This window comes from Scardinius erythrophthalmus, assembly GCF_964197995.2.
Source record: "Scardinius erythrophthalmus genome assembly, chromosome: 25".
In the NCBI taxonomy this organism is placed as follows: domain Eukaryota; kingdom Metazoa; phylum Chordata; class Actinopteri; order Cypriniformes; family Leuciscidae; genus Scardinius; species Scardinius erythrophthalmus.
The window spans coordinates 20928897-20945596 of record NC_138245.1 but is presented as its reverse complement, the minus strand read 5'-3'; the positions used below and the strand labels follow the sequence as shown (position 1 = coordinate 20945596).

General features: G+C 36.7%; 1 protein-coding gene across 2 annotated transcripts in view; it reads right to left on the bottom strand.

Moving 5' to 3' along the window:
• Positions 1-16365, bottom strand: part of sulf2a (sulfatase 2a) — a 37924-nt gene extending 21559 nt beyond the window's left edge. For both annotated transcript variants that reach the window (XM_081358080.1, XM_081358079.1), the window contains exon 1: positions 16314-16365. The gene's annotated coding sequence lies outside the window, so the exon portion shown is untranslated. The remainder of the gene's footprint in view (positions 1-16313) is intronic.
• Between the last annotated feature and the right edge of the window lie 335 nt (positions 16366-16700).

Sequence of the window (16700 nt, the reverse complement as noted above, 5' to 3'; positions counted from 1 at the left end):
CAAAGCAGGGTATCTCCTGCTGTCTGCTTTTTTCATGTGCACCGAGTGGAAAGAATCAATTATCCCAGCACACAGCTCACCATTTTAATATCTGACTCCTAATTAGATTGCAGGGCGATATCCCTGATGTAAGAAGATCAGGGGTTTTTAATATATACACTATCATTCAAAAGTTTGGGGTCAGTACGTTTACAAAAAAATATATATTACTTTTATTCAGCAAGGATGCATTAAACTGATCAAAAGTGACAGTAAAGATATTTACAAAGTTACAAAAGATTTCCATTTCAAAAAAATGCTACTTTTTTGAACTTCCTATTCATCAAAGACCTTAAAAACATGGTTTCCACAAAAATTATACACATATATTATACACTAATTAGACAAAAAAAAGTATATTTTACATATAATGGAAAAAAAAGAGATAAAGTCTGCACACCACGGCTCTAAAGGTAACGTTTCAAGCACACAGGCTATACATCTACATTTTTTTTGTTTTTTTGCTGTACTGTTATTTTTCGGTATAGCACCAACTTTGAGCAATTTGCTGGTGATGTGTGTGCTTTTTTTTGTGTGTTTGCTATGTATAGTTTTGTGTATGTATATTATTTAGTTTGTACATTGAAATTAGAAACAATTTTCACTCAGAAATTGCTAGTAAATTTCACAAATAGTTGGATTAAACATGAAATTCTGAAGTAGAAAGACTGAAATAGTATTTTCTTGTAAAACTTACTCCAACAACAAAAAAGCTTTTTACAGCATATATCATTCAGTATTATACATTATTTTCTATTTTACTAGATTTTAAAAATGTTTGACTCCATTTGATTCTACTAAAACTAAATATACTCCCATGAGCCACAAGAAACCTCCTTTAAAACTAAGTCAGCCAGTGCTTACGCCCATTATGTAAACAGCAAGGTTTTATGAGGAGAGAGTTAGAAAGACCAAAGGATTTTATGCAATAATGTGCAAGAATGAAAAACTTCAAGGGTGTGTTGGAAGAAGGAAATTAAAAAAAAAAATCAAAAAATATATATATCAACACATATGTCTTTGAAGAGTTCTTTCCCTTTCTTCCAGGTTGCAGTGGCTGTTTTATCTTGCTATGCTGAAGGCAAATTCAAAAAAGAGCCTGAAAGGGGACGAGAGGTGAAGTACAGACTTTCTTTTGAAGTATATGATCATGCCTCAAACAGAATAGCTGAATATATATCGGTTTCCTGTAACATCACCAAGCAAAAAACATTTTAGTACACAAACAGTAATCCAAGCCTCAAATTCAAACCCGCTGATGGACAGCTCCTTTCGATTCTTACAATTCATTAACAAACGGTAAATCTCTAGGGTGTGATCTGTCAATGCTCCACCTCAACACCACAGATGCTGATGTAATTATGTACAGAACTGAAAACGCATTAGTCCTTGGTTTGGTCTTGATTATGTCCAGAGGGTGGGTCTCTCATGAAAGCTCATGAAAACTACTTTACACACTCATGAAAACATGAGATCATGGGATCCTGATACTGATCTTCCCTGTCTCCCACTGCCTAGGTGGCTATTAGTGACTCTGGCAGCCATTTAATATAAATGAGGACTCAAAATAGTATGATGGGCAGAGATGCTCCTGAACATGGGTTCTTATGAAGGCTGTGCATCATTACTCAGTGCACAGCTAACTGTGTAATGGGCTGTTTGTTCGACTCACTGCAGGATACATGGCAAGATAAAAACTAATAGGCCCTGTTCTATTTCTGTTCTGGGGCTGTGCAGAAACTAGGCAACAATTCAGTCCCAAATCAGGCTTAACCACGCTGCCACCCACAACCAATTATAATGAATGCAACACTAAGGAGAAATGCATAAGGGAGGATGAAGTTCTAAATAGTATGCACTTTCTCACACAAACACATAGGAGACTGCTTGCTGAACTATATAGAGTGTTTTCTGCTACATTTCAGAGTAGATTAAGTGTTGAGGGTTACGCATTACAATTAATGCGAGTTATGTAATCAGATTACTTTTTTCAAGTAACTAGTAATGTAGAGCATTACTTTTCAATTTACAACAAAGTTGCTTTTTCAAATAAGTTACTTTGTTTTGCCATTTATTGACTGACAGCTCTCAAGTACCCACAAATCGGGAGTAAAGGTATAGGAAGTTGTGTGTGATGTGTAAACACGATGGTTATTATAGATCTAGACTAAATGAGAGCATGCATTTACTCATCTCACTTGCACAAAAACAGATTCAGTGTTCCTCAAAATGAAAAAAAAACAGTGAAACACAAACTCAGAATGTTACGCAAACCTGCAATAATTAAATATGTTAAAAAACACAAATATATGTATTCAATCTCACTTTATTAAGCAATGTCTTTACTGTTGACCTTCGATGATCCAATTTAAACATACTAGTAATAACCAAAAATGACTTCAGATAATCATCATAGCTGAAAGGTAATTAGTTGATCTAATACAGGCGTGAATTTTTATTTTCTTCATCCTGAGACTAATATTTATTTCACTTTTTGTTATTAAAAAACAAACAAGCATCTAATTTTAACTTCTAAAAACTTGGCTCATCGTCTTATCCATTTCAAAGTCATCCATAGAGCATACATAACTCTTTACAAGAGGTTTAAAATTCAAATTCAATCGACCAATAACTGCCATATCTGTAACATTGTATCATCAGGTACTTTTCTTCACATGTTTTGGGAGTGTCCAACTATTGTCAACCTATGGACTCCTTACTTCAAATTGATTACATGTCTAATCCAGGTTTATGTCTTCTCAATGATGATTCTGACTCCTGTATAAGTTCATTACACAAGAGAATGATGTTTGCTGGTTTTACAGCTGCAAAGAAAACAATAATGCAGAACTGGTTAACTCCGCCCGTGTATGCAAAAACATATTGGATTTATAGCCTCCTCAGAATAGTGACTTGTGAATGTACAACAGCACGAATTAACAAAGCTAAACCTAGTCCCATTGATGCATGGCAATTGATGCATGGCAAAGGGTCTTTCAACCCTTGTGTGTTATTTTGTTATATCTAAAAAGAATAAAAAGTTGATCACAAAAAAACAAACAAACAAGCAACCCCAGTCCAGGTGAAAAAAAAGTAAGCCAAAAGTAACGTAACCCATTACTTTCCATAAAAAGTAACTACATAACACAATGAGTTACTTTTAGGAAGTAATGCAATATTGTTACGTATTACTTTTAAAAGTATCTTTCCTCAACACTGGTTAGATTAACTAAAAACAATACCACATTTATTGTTGTGAGCCAAATCACTTCATTACTCGGACTTGAACCCATTCTGTATACTTTGGCCTTGTATCAAATTTACGTTCGCGAAGCTCTGGCCCAATGATTGAACTCTGATAAACTTGATTGTTTTAACATCTGTGTCTGGGACAGACTATTACTTAGATAACACCTGACATGTATGTGGGTCTTTTTTTAATCAATCATCCAATATGGCTCATTTCAAGTAAACGCTTCCCTCAGAAATGAATTTCTCTCTTTTCACATGACATCTATCATGATTCAGCTTTAACAGCTGACACTCGCAGTCATCACTCCACCTTCACACTGTCGTGCACACATCTGCTATGATGATATCATGATAAATTCAGCTCTCCAACGTAACAGCCGAATAGAAATAATAAATAAAATAACTCTAATTATTAAATAAAAAATTAATAATAAGACAAATATATTTATGAATATATTTATTTTTATATTTAAATTATATATATATATATTTGTATAAAATAATACTTATATATTTATAGCAGTGAAATACAAATATCAGTATCATTTATAAAATCTGGGGAAAAGGACCAAAACAAGTTTAATGTATAAATGTCAGAAATGTGCACATCACCATAATTTTTGAGAAATATGTAGTCTATATAATGGGAGCTTTATCAGTGCTTTCAGTTCTGGTGCAGACTGGCCCTCAGGCCACATTTGTTTGATTCTGTCTGGTCCAGATCTCTCTCAATCGATTCCAGAAGCCTCTCATTCACCCAATTAATATTTCGACATGTGCCAAAAAAAGATCTCCCTTGAGTTAGTGAGTTATTGAGTTAGCCCACTGATTTTTTTTTTAATACTTTTTTTTTTGTACAGTTATTTTGCCAGGATTTTATACAAATTAATTAGAATTTGCAATCTACATTATATATAACATTGTTATATGTTACAGAAATAATATAATAATTCAACAATAAAGGCTGGTATTTAGATTTAAGCACAATGCTGCTCACATCTCGCGTCCGAATCCACTTTTGCTAGTTTAACGATGGGAAAAATAGTCGGTGCGCCTGGTGCATGGTCTAAAAGGGTTGTCCCTATTCTCTTAATGAGTAATGGGTGTGTTTTGGGCGTAACGTGCAAAAAAAATAACCAGAGTCTCATCTCCCATTCCATTTAAAAGCCAGTTGCGCGCACGCCTTTGGCGGATTCGCTATTTACATGGAGGAATTTGCAAGCGGAAAAACTGAAAGCATCTCCAGAGAGGGAACGGATCTACTAGTGCGCAAGGTTAAAGCGCGCGAGCAGACCTTCTATGGGACAAGCCGGATTCCACTATATCTTTATGTACACAATAATAATCTTTTAAATAGTAATCCTTTTATTTTTAACATTTGGCATGTTTGTGTGCTGCTGCTGCGCAAATGCATTTGCTATTTAAACAACGTGGCGCAGGATGTGAAAATGATAACTGTGTAGGGCTGAAACTAGCAAAAAATGCATTGTGCCAGGTGTATGATAGGTCCCATAGTGTTCATCTAAAATTACAATTTAATGAATTAAGCCAACTACAACAATACCAAATGCTAAAGAAAAAAACCTACTGGAATACAGATAAACCTGCCATCCAAACTAACTGTCCATACTCAAACATTCAAGTTAAGTTTCAGGCCACAAAAAGACTGGTGCATGTGAGAGTAGCCAGCTAATCTGCTTTCTTTAGTGAGTTGGGAAAATCCAATTTCGGAAATCTATAATTCTGTAAAAGTTAATAAGCAGCCACAAAGCTGGCTGAGCTCCTGAGGGAGCAAGAGATAGATACGGTGAGCGAGAGAAAGTCAGAAAGAGTAATGGGTAGATGTGAGCTGAAGTCTGAGCAAGAATCCATAACTCAGTTGGGAGAGCCCCGAGGGCAAGAATAAGGCAAAGAAATTCCATTTTCAAAATGAGCAAAAAGACACATCTTTACATGTAAAGTATATGAACAATGTTTTTCAAAGCTCAATGAATATTGATCAAATCACTTAGCAGACTCTCTATATTCTCATATATAGATTCTCTGTTTGGCCAGAAGTGCTTCAGATAACTTTTAAGTCACTGTAATTTACTTTAGTGTGCAGTTCACCATTAGTCCCAATGACTGTTACAATTGTCTCCCAGGGTATGAAATCAAACCTCTGCAGCTCATCCCGAATGCTGCAGCCCCCCTATTAAACCCAAGCACTTCCACATCACACCGCTATTATGTTCCTTCGACTCCTTCCCTATTCCTGCCAAAATTGACACTAGGACTTAAATCTTTATTAGCCTAGGTGTGCTTTCTTGCCATTTGTTGATCAAAATGGTCTTATTTGTGAATTTCTGGATAATAACATCTGCTAAATGCCTTAAAAAGATAGTTAATTTTAAATAAATAAAAAATGTCTCTGTGTTTTTTGTCTATCCAGTGAAAGTCCCAACAATGTATGGACAAAAACAGTTATTTACATTCTTTACAACCTCTTTTGTGTTCCGCAGGATATAGAAAGTCATATAGGTTTGGAGCGACATGAGAGTGAGTAGATGATGACCTAACTTTCATTTTTGGGTGAACTCTCTCTTCAAATGTACAGGGAATAACTGAAACCAAAGTTCTAAAGGCCTATCCAATATACTCATCTCATCTGAGCATCAGTGGTCCAATTACTGTTGTTGTGACAGATGTTAATGTTATATGAGACGAGAGATGGATTCTAGTATTGAATGTTCATGGCTGATGGAAGAGATATTTACAGTGGGAGGTGCCTGAGGGATGAGTAATGAGACATGAGGACCCCAAAACTTTGAGCAGGGTATTCCAACAGCAATGCCATATTCCCAGTGTAAACATTCACCATTTATTTGATTAGTGAGGGAAAAAATGCATTTGATCTTGAATAAAAGAAAAAGAAAAAAAGCCTTTTAAATTACAAATTCTGATTCTGATCTAAGATTGATGCTCTCCATGTTCTTGGCAGGATGTAATTAAAGATCTCCGCTGGACACCTGCCGTATCTTGGCACAGCTCTGTAATAATGCATTCACATCACTCTCTGCCTCAGAGGGCACCGCCAGAGGTGCTGTACTTCAAATCACTCATCAAAGACTTCCAGTCAGCATTAACATTTAAGACGGTGGGCACCGGGCTCAAATTATACTTTAGATTCATACCAGGCCTTGTTTTGCTCTCAGCAGCTCATGAAAATGAGATCTCGTGTCTCACATAGACGTGCTCTGGGCTGGTTCGGATTTGTCTCGTGTCCAGACTCTTTGATAAAAATCACTCGGATGGGATGAACATCCCATCTAATTTTGCCAGATTTTTGGGATAAAAAGCAAATAGATTAATAATAAATGCACAGCCTTGTTCACAGCTTCATTTAAATCTTGCACATCTCTTAACCTTATCTGACCACAACATCCGACACAGTTCAGTTTGCAGTTTAGTATCAAACCTTGTATGTTCTCAAATGAAAAGCCAATTAACTTACTTTAGTGATTCAAAAATGCTAATCAAACTCAACTTCTCAGCAATTCAGTGATTTAAACTTGAGAAGAGTCCATGATTTCTAACTGCTCAGTGTCAGTTTTCTTTGTCAATATGAAAAGATAAAGATCCAGTCTGTCAATTACAAGTTCAAACGTTGCTAGCACATGACAATTTATGGCGAAATCATATGATATTGTATGACTTGGATCATATGAAAATATACAACTTAAATAGTTTTTTTCAATTACGATCATGGTTAGTAGGGGTGAAATGTACGTTCCCTCTAATGATTTTGCCATTTTGGTCAAATTATGATGACTTCTCATGGCCAATAGCAACAGCAACATGAGGAGTCTGAGAAGATTAGGAGGAACAAACCTTAAAAAGCTTTAATAATAAAAAAAAGGGGGGTGGGATTATGGTTTTTGAGCAATCAAGAAAATTTTTACAATCACAGTTAGATTTAAGGTTCGGTCAGGGATTGGGGCTTCATGGTTAGATTTATATTTGAAATGTACATCCCAACACTGGGTTGAACTTTGCATAAAATTAACGAAGCTACTCTAATACATAAATCCGTTATGTGGACTTTCTCCCTAAAACCAACAATATGTCAATTACAGTAGAGAAAGGAATCCAAAAATAGGTTTCCAGCTTGTAAATTAGATAAAATCATCACAGATTGAGAACCCTATTGAGGCCTGGACGTACATATGCAAATGAACCCTAAATAGCTCCCACTCAGGAATTAGAAAATTGAGATCAAATTCCTTCCTTTTTTTTTTTTTTTTTGTGCTGTCAGACGGAGGTCCCAAATGAGCGTTTTCACTCAGCTCTAAAGTTACTGCTGAACTACTTTAAGAAATCTTTGAAAAAAGAAAGCTGTATGCTGTATGCATTGGAAGCCTCTGTGTGTGTATACACTGGGGGGTCCAAAAAGCCTGAGACCACCTAATATTACATTCAAAATGGATACAAACGCTATGGCGTAAACTGAACAAGAAATATTTCAGATTCTGCAATATTTCTAGGTCACTAATCAAAGAAGCAAATTTGTGAAATTGACCATGTGAACTCATTTGCACAGGTCTGATGCACTAAACGTCATAGGACCTGGTCTACAGCTCTGGTTCAGATGACAGAAGAGGAAAAGGAGGCCAGTTGTTTTGGGGCTAAGTGGAGACAGTGCACAGTAAATAATGAATGACTAAGGCACAGATCTCTCAGCCCCCATCACCTTTGTCATTACCTCATAGCCTCACACAGCAAACACAAGCGCAAGCTCACTGATGCATATTTTTACCCACCGAATCCCCAGCACTCCAAACATCACTTGCTTCCATAGACCTACTTGACCCAGAGAGCAGCTCTTCATCATCAAAAATGCAGAGTGAGTCATGTAGCAATTTACAGGGGTGACGACAGACTCTTGTTAAAGTCCTTAAAAGGGCCAAAATCACACACAAACAAAGACGTTGTAAGAACCATTTCAGTCACACTGCGAGTATGAGGAACAAATATTTGAGATGCGAAAAACCAAGAACTATGGCGACGCCACCATGAAGAGTCTGAGAAGAAACAAACCTAAAAAAGGTTTAATAAATGGGAAGAAATCACAACTTTCCGAACCTCTCAATGGCAATGATTTGGTCTTTATAAGACATTGATTTACGAAAAAAATATAAAATATCAGTTGAAGTAATTTCAGATATACATAAAATTGAGGTTCATGCAATGCAGAATTGTGCATATAACAATCTGGAAAGAGTATCAAATTATAATTCGCTTTAACAATAGAGAAATATACCTGTGCATCCATTACTGGCATCAAATCCGACAAGAGGTGATGGTACCAAGCAGTAATTGGGGACAAAGGCACTTACCTCACTGATGCCCACCTCTGAATCCTTCCTGAGGAACAGCGAAACAACAAACTCAGGGATATAATGATCCGTCACCTGTTCGGTCCTCGCCAGACCACCTCTGACTCGACTCCCCCTCTGCCAGCTGTACGAGTGGGCTCTCTCATAGCCGGTCCCCTGATATAGACACACAGAGAGGTGAAAGAAAAGAGGCGTGGTTCCATAGCAGATAAATAAAACAGGGCGGGAGGGAAAGAAGTCCCTTAATCTACAATTCAATATCGTGCACTCCCCTCTCTTATTGTCTCTCTTTTCCTCTCTCACACAGTTACTCTTTCCCTCATGCATATTAACACGTCCCTGTTTTCCCTTATTCTCCCACACACATGGAGGAAACTCTATCACTCTCTCTGTCTCTCTTTTGCTCGCCTCAAACTCTGTTTTTCCACTTTTTCTGGGCTCTCTGAGCCGGTATTCATCCAGCAGCAGTGTGACTGAATCAGGGCAGCTCTGGCCATCTGTTGGAGCCTCAGAGCTTCACCTATTCACATGGGTTCTAAAGCTGCGGGTCTGGCAGCGGGGAGAGAAAAGAAGGGGTGGGGATAAGGGATCAATCTTGGAGCAGGAGGGCAGGGGAATGGATCGCTGGGTACAGACTACAGAGAGAGTATTTATTAGGCTGGCAACTATCAGAAGCACTAGAGAGCAGAGGGTTGTTAACAGGGGCACAGACAAACTGCAAAGTTAAGTGCTTCAAGAAACACCCCCCCCCCCCCCCCCACACACACACACACACACACACACACACACACACACACACACACAAAAAATGGGACGCAATCAGATGCATACAGATGAATTTCGGAGGATAATTAAATGAATAATACAATTATTTAAATATAAATGTATTTAAAATGTATCCAAAGTATTTTTTTTTTCATCATAAGGAGTCAGCATTTGCAGTAGTCAAGTAAAGTAGAATAGAACAGACTGCTACAACTGAAGTGAAATAAGACACTTATAAGTATTTTATGGTTTAGTTCTCACAGAAGAGGTGTGGCTTCAATAATTAAGTATGAATTAAATTAACTGGATATTGCTAACCTTTTGTTACCATTATAACATTCAATATCCTAAACAGTACTTCAAACTGTTTATAGCACATATAGAAGATATGTAATGTTACTTTTCTAATCTTGTTAGATGACTAACTAGATGAGTACAGATTGTAAGCTTCCAAATGATATATAGTTTGTCAAGATTAGTTTAGGTTTAGTATAGGATATTACTGTTTTAAATATGTAATGGCCCGTGACACTTAACAGGTTAAACAACTTTTATAAAAGGCAATGAAGGGGTCATACTTTGGAACTGTCATGTGTGAGACATGGATTGGGCTCTTGATTTGGAACCGTAAGAAACCGCTTAGCAAGAGTGCAAAAGTGCCCGCCCACTTTTTCTGTGGCATTGGTTCCGGTAGTATTTTTCCCATTAATTTCTCCCATAGGGATTTTTTAAAAGTCATTTAAGGGTTATTAGCCATGAACAAAACCAAACAGCTATGAGGTGATTTCTCAACATTGCAAACTTTCATTTGAAGCAAGAAAATATTTGAAAATCAGACAAGACTATACTTAATGGCATTAATGAGGGGAAGAATATCAGCATTGTGAATAACATTATATTTGAATCAAAAATATGGAGAAATATACAGCTGAGAAATAACTGGATAAATATACAACTGGGCACAGATTTATTTATTTATTTTTTGGGAATCATGGATGGAGTGTTTGACCTGGAACTAAACATGATCACTTAAAAAAAGAAGTGAAAATAATGTGGGCTGATAACTGAAACAAAAGCATATACCACCAACTAACAACTTCGTAGCTCTGTCTAAAACAATTTACAATTATCATTAACAATCAATTCCCCTAAATTGGAGAAAATGAATGGGATTTTTACTTCCAGAACCCGACTGTTGCACTGTAAACACTAATGCTCAAAATAATTAATTTGAGTAAGGTAAACTTAAATTAAACAAATTAGTTAAATCAAATTAACTTTTTATGAGTTTTCATACATTTCTTTCTCTTGAGCTCACAAAACTGACACATTTTAATTCATCTGAATTGTTTCATTGTTTTGAGTTTTACGAACTTGTTTCTTTTAATTTAGACAAACTTAAATTGAATTGAAACTGATTCTATGTCCCATGCTTTGCCATGACACTCGAAAGGGAGAGTAAATGCTCAAATTAAGTGTTATATAATATTTTTTGTGCAATATTAATATTAAGTGGGAAATTTAGTGTTTAATGCTTTGCAATGCTAATTTAGAAGAGTTTCTGTTATATGGGTTTTTTTTGGGGGGGGGGGGGTACCATCATGGTGACGAGTGAAGCATGAGCTTGGTTTGAGAACCGATACACTGTTAAATGTTCTATATTGCAGTACTCATTCAGCAATTGCTATGCTATGCTGCATTGTGTTACCAATTAGCAAGTTAGCACTTACTGAATTAGCTAACCAAGTTTTTTTTCCTCTGCTAAAAATATTTAAGTTGAGACTGTGATAATTTTGTTAAATGTAAGAATTAGCTTAACTTAAAGTTAAGAGCAATTAAAATGTTTGAGATAATGTAGTATTGATTGATTGCCTCATTTTTTGTTTTGAGTCTTTCCAACTTATTCGGGTTTACAGAACCCCCAAGCAGCCACCCAGAACACTTTTCCAAATACATAACAGAATAAAGAACACTCAGAACACCTAACAACTGTACATCAATGCCCTGCCAACCACCTAACATCGTGTCTTTAGCACAAAGAAAGAAAACATCTATAGTCTGTTTGCTACAATCTCAATTTTAAGCCCATGTCAATTCCCAAACACGTTTTGAAAAAGAAACACCTAATCAAGCTGTTCATCAAAATAGAGTCACGTTGCATCAAATGATAAACAAGACACCAGTAGAAACCACAAACTCGACTGCTCACCCATCCAGTGCAGCGTCTCTTACATCTCAGTGATAATGTCACCCATGTGCATATTGGTTCACTGGCAGCTGTCATTTCTCACAATGAAAGTGGCAGTGTCACGTATCCTGCTCCCTCAGGAGTCTCGCAAAGAAATCAGTCACTGTCTTTGGAACGCTCACATGATGGATGCCTCTGTTTATTTGCGTTCGCAGGTTATTTATTTGCACAGAGGCACAAACGATCAGAGGAAGAGGACATCTAATCACTCATCCGCCCCCTTCCACACTGTATATCTCAGGAGCTGCAGGCAGCATCTCTAATGAAAATTAAACTACCACAGTCAAACTAAAGTTTTCTCTCAATTATATGGGAAAATGTACATCAAACTGACTAAATGACATTTGATTCATAATAAATAAGGAGTGTTTGCTAAGCCTCCATTTTGATCAAGCATCAAAGATACAGCTAACTGCTCTTCAATCTTTTTGTAATAGTTATTTTGATCAGAAAAAAAAAAGATTCCGATTGGTTTACTTCAATTTGAATCTGTCCAACCACATGCATGTGATTTCAATGTCCAAGCTGTAAAAGCTAAACAGGTGATAGAAATCATAAGTCAGTAACTAATAGTCATTATTGATCATGAAAACATTTGATGGACTCAAATAGTCACTGACATGAGCAGCTGGAACAATGTAGCTCTAAAGAGATGACGTGCACGCACACACACATCTCATCACTAAATGGAAAGACATGATTTATTAATGCATGTTCTCCCAGGAGGAATGAGATGTCTAGATTTAGATCCTGTGAGATTTTGAGCATGGAGATTGAGATTGTGAACAAGTGTTTGATGTCATTCCTCATGAGGACACATACTTTTTTCCAAAGCAGTCCTCAATAACCAGATTTCACACAAAAATGTACACTACCAGCTGTGCTAAAATGACAAAAATATTTCAAGCACACATGGTAAGTTGGACCAGATAAAGGAAAAGCAGTCCCAGAACTCAAAAATAGTAATAAAAAACAAGTAGGTGTGTTCAAACTTAGTATACGTTTACTGGTAACGACAATGTATACCAAAGTATGCCAATGTATACAAAACTTATACGAAAAAACATGGATAAAAACAGTTCCACCTGCATTCTGAACAATTGGCCTACATCTAAAAGTCACACTTAGTTCCCGTGGGCACGGCTGTTTGCTCGTGAAAATAAATAAGGCGGAATAATGTTTACTCTGATTTTCCAAAAAGGACGGCTATGTTCCATCCTGCTGGGCCATTGTGCCTGGCAAGGACTCCGCATTGAAATGAATGCGTTTCTCTATGCAAGTTGTTCCTCGCTGATAAAAACGTCTGCTGTCAGCTCCGGTTTAAGAAAGAGAAGACTTTGTGCAAATTAGACCAACCCCTCTCTACCTCTGAAAGCAGTCCATTCTCTATGGGCATTTTATTTTGTTCAGGCCTGAATCCCTCCTCCATCACCCCACATTGCCTCTTCAAAACTGCTCCTCTTTTATTCCTGACGGCTCAAAGAGCATCTCTATCAATCGGTTGATGCCCTTGTGATCACCATGGCTACCTTAGGAAAGGAGCTCCCCATTACAATGGATTTGAATGGTGGTGTCTTAAATATTGAGAGACAACATAGACGTTTGAGTGGCATGCGGATTTACTGCGACTCGTGCATTCCTCTTATGGCTCGATGTTATGGAACAGCAGTAAACTCATCCTGATTTAAGGTTTACCCAATTCAATTTAAAGGAATAATCCAGGGTTCAGTACAAGACATAATCGACAATATACTTTTTTCCCCCTTTAAAATAAAGAAAACTTAATGGGGCTGATGCATAAATGTTAAAATACTCAATAGTATAACAAGACAATATTCGTGTTACCATGATTTTAGCAGAGACAAAATCTTAATAAAAACAGTTCGATTTTAAATGCTCTAAAATGCTCATAAATGCTCTCATTGCTAAATAATACAGATAAAAATTAATGTGCTGTTGTAAAATATCACATTTCTTCTTTTAAAGCCTCCAAAAAAAGTCCCAATTCACTTCCATTATAAGTGCCTCATTGTAACTTTGATCTTTGATTTAAAAAAGAATAGAAAAAAAGAAGCCACATTTATTTCTTCTAATCAACATGGTCACAAAATTTGTCAGTTAAGTTTAAGTTGTTTTGAACCTGGAATATTCCTTTTTTTTAATCCTAATTTAAAAGGCAAAATTCCTGCAAGCCTGCATGACACAGAAGTGAATGCAGTCACTTTCAAAAGTTGTGTTACAGAAGACTAGAGTGGTGCACTGCATACCAAGACCTCATTAAATGCACAGCATTCCACCAAACATCTGAGGGTCATTAACACCAACAGTGATAATGTCTATTGTACATCATGCTGTCATGTCTAATGTATTCCGTCTTATTTATTTATTCCGCTTGCCACTGTTCACACGACAGACTCTGATTATTCACATAAATAGTTAATATGACATTTATGAACTGCCATTTATTCCATGCAATTGCCTGCAAGCCTCACATTTGTAGAAATGATCTGTAATTCTCCTCAGCATAAGTGAAGGACAGAACAGAAGAGTGATGAAAACAGGGAGAATATTTAAAAGGGCAGATTGATAGCATTCACTGGTTAAAATTGAGCATTTCAGAGATGTCAAAGTTTCACTGTTAGCAGTCTAAAAAAGAAGAAGCTGATTATTATTATTGGGCAAATATTATACATGGATGATGCTTCGCTTAGGAGGGCATTTGACAAAATGAAACTTGAATTTAGAAAACATGTTGTTTCTGAATTAAAATATCATAGCTAAATATATTTAGTTATATGTTGATAACTAAAAAATTGTTCTGTGAAATTATTGGCAGGATGGTAATGACAGCATTTTTGGGACTTTGTTACACATTATTTTCCAAATTGTACACAAACACCAAATGATCTGAAGTATTTCCCACATTTTATTTTTACTATTATTATTGTTATAGATGAAAAGTTACAAAGGCTGAATAAGGGAAAAGCAAAAATAGTGAATTTCTGGTCAATTAAACTACACAATATGTAATTAAATGAGAAAATAGTGATTAAAGAGACAAAAAGCTATTATAATATCCTTTCAAAACTAGAATGAAAACTTTTTTTTTATATTTCTTTTTTTACAATCATCTAAGGGGCCAGAAAAGTTCTCTTAATTGATACATAACCCGCCTAATACAGTTTAAAACAGTGACACTATGCAGGTCAGGAAATAACAAGAGCTAGTTAGTGTGTATCTGGCGGTAAAACATAAGGCCTCAAGTGAGAAAACATCTAATTTAAAGTCTCTTTGATTGCCTGTTACTTTGCAATGATTATCACAGTCGAATAGATAGGACTAGGATCGTTGCATTAGCATCTACACATCATTCTCTAAGCATTCACCAATAATTTAAAATTCCACATGCATTCCCTATTTCTCATTCAGACACACCACATCTTCAGCAACAGAGAAAGATTTGGAGTCTTTCACCAAACATCTTGAGTGCCCGGCCAGAGCTTGTTCACTGCTCTTGTATACAATCAAGAATGCTACGCTCCCACAGTGCCTTCAAAAGCCCTGAATTAATAATCACAGCACTTTTTAGGAACTATGTAGATTAGCAACCAGTCATGTTCGCTGCCTTAAATTATTAATGAGTTGTTTGCACCACAAGTTGACCTTCCTTCGGTTGTTGTTGCTCTCCAAACAAACGTGCATGGCAAGCAGGACGAAGCGGAGTGAAGCACCAGGGCTTTTTATAAGAGACATGCTTTTACTGAATGAGAAGGTTAGGAGCGAAAATAAAACCGAATTGCAAAAGTCAAGCCAAACCCCTTGGACTTTTGAATGTTGAGGCAAAAGGTCAAATAAAGTGACTCTCTCATGAAGGGACATCAACCAGCAAGGCTGAAAAGACACCAATGAGAACTACTGAATGACAACTATTGAATGACATGAAACACAAGAAAAACCAATGAAAACAGCAGGTTATATGCCCGGTTTTCAAAGGAAAACATTTGTATGCTAGCAGAAAGTCTTTTGTCCAACAACATGCAAGAAATTGATACAAACTAAACACACTGAATTTCCTCTCCTCAATAACAATTTAACACATTTGTTAATCTATTTCTTCATTCAACAACATAATTATCTCCCTATGTTTCAGGCTAAGCACTTCCCAGAACTCAAAAATCATTATTTTGCCTAGTAAAAGTAACACCTGCCTTGGTTGTTGGTGGACAACAAAAATATTGGTCATTCCAGAACTTTTAAATTATTTCCCCCTCTAAACTACTCCTAGCTGTGTCATTATAATGCTAGAACTATTTGTATAGCCTATACAAACTTAATAATAATTCTGAAGCAGTGGCGAGTGCGTTATCTTTCCTATAGCTCTAACAGTAGAGCGTTGGCGCTTGCAAAGCCAAGATCATGGGTTTGATTCCCAGGAAAGCAAGAACTGATAAGAATGTAAATGTGTACCTTGAAATGCAATGTAACGTTAGGTCGCTTTGGATAAAAGCGTCTGTCAAATATGTAAATGTAACATGTAAAAGATTAGGGAAGAACAGGTGTAACCGACAAAACTCAGAAATGTAAGTTACAAATATCAAGAACCTAGACTAGTAACGTCACATAAAATGCCTCACAAGCCACAACATCCATGCATTTCACCGCGAACCTGCTCCTACGCCCGCCGTCACGTGTACAACACGCCAACTGTGTTTTTAAATCACGAGCGCTGTCAGTCACGCATATCACCGTTTCAATCATTGGCCAGTTGTTGTGAAGCCCCGCCCATTTTAGAGTTCGCCCAATCAGCATAAAGAAGGACGGAATAAGCAAGCGGTACTGCAGAATCAAATGACGTCCAGCTCCTCCTCTATAGACGTGTAATGGAGGGAGGGGTAGATACATACAACCGGCGTAGCGTCATAGAACGTCTCTGAAAAGGTTCTTCACGCCCACTTTTAGGGGAAAACAATCCGGCGAGCGCCATACACAGTAACGGATTGAGGACGTGTACTAACCCTTAC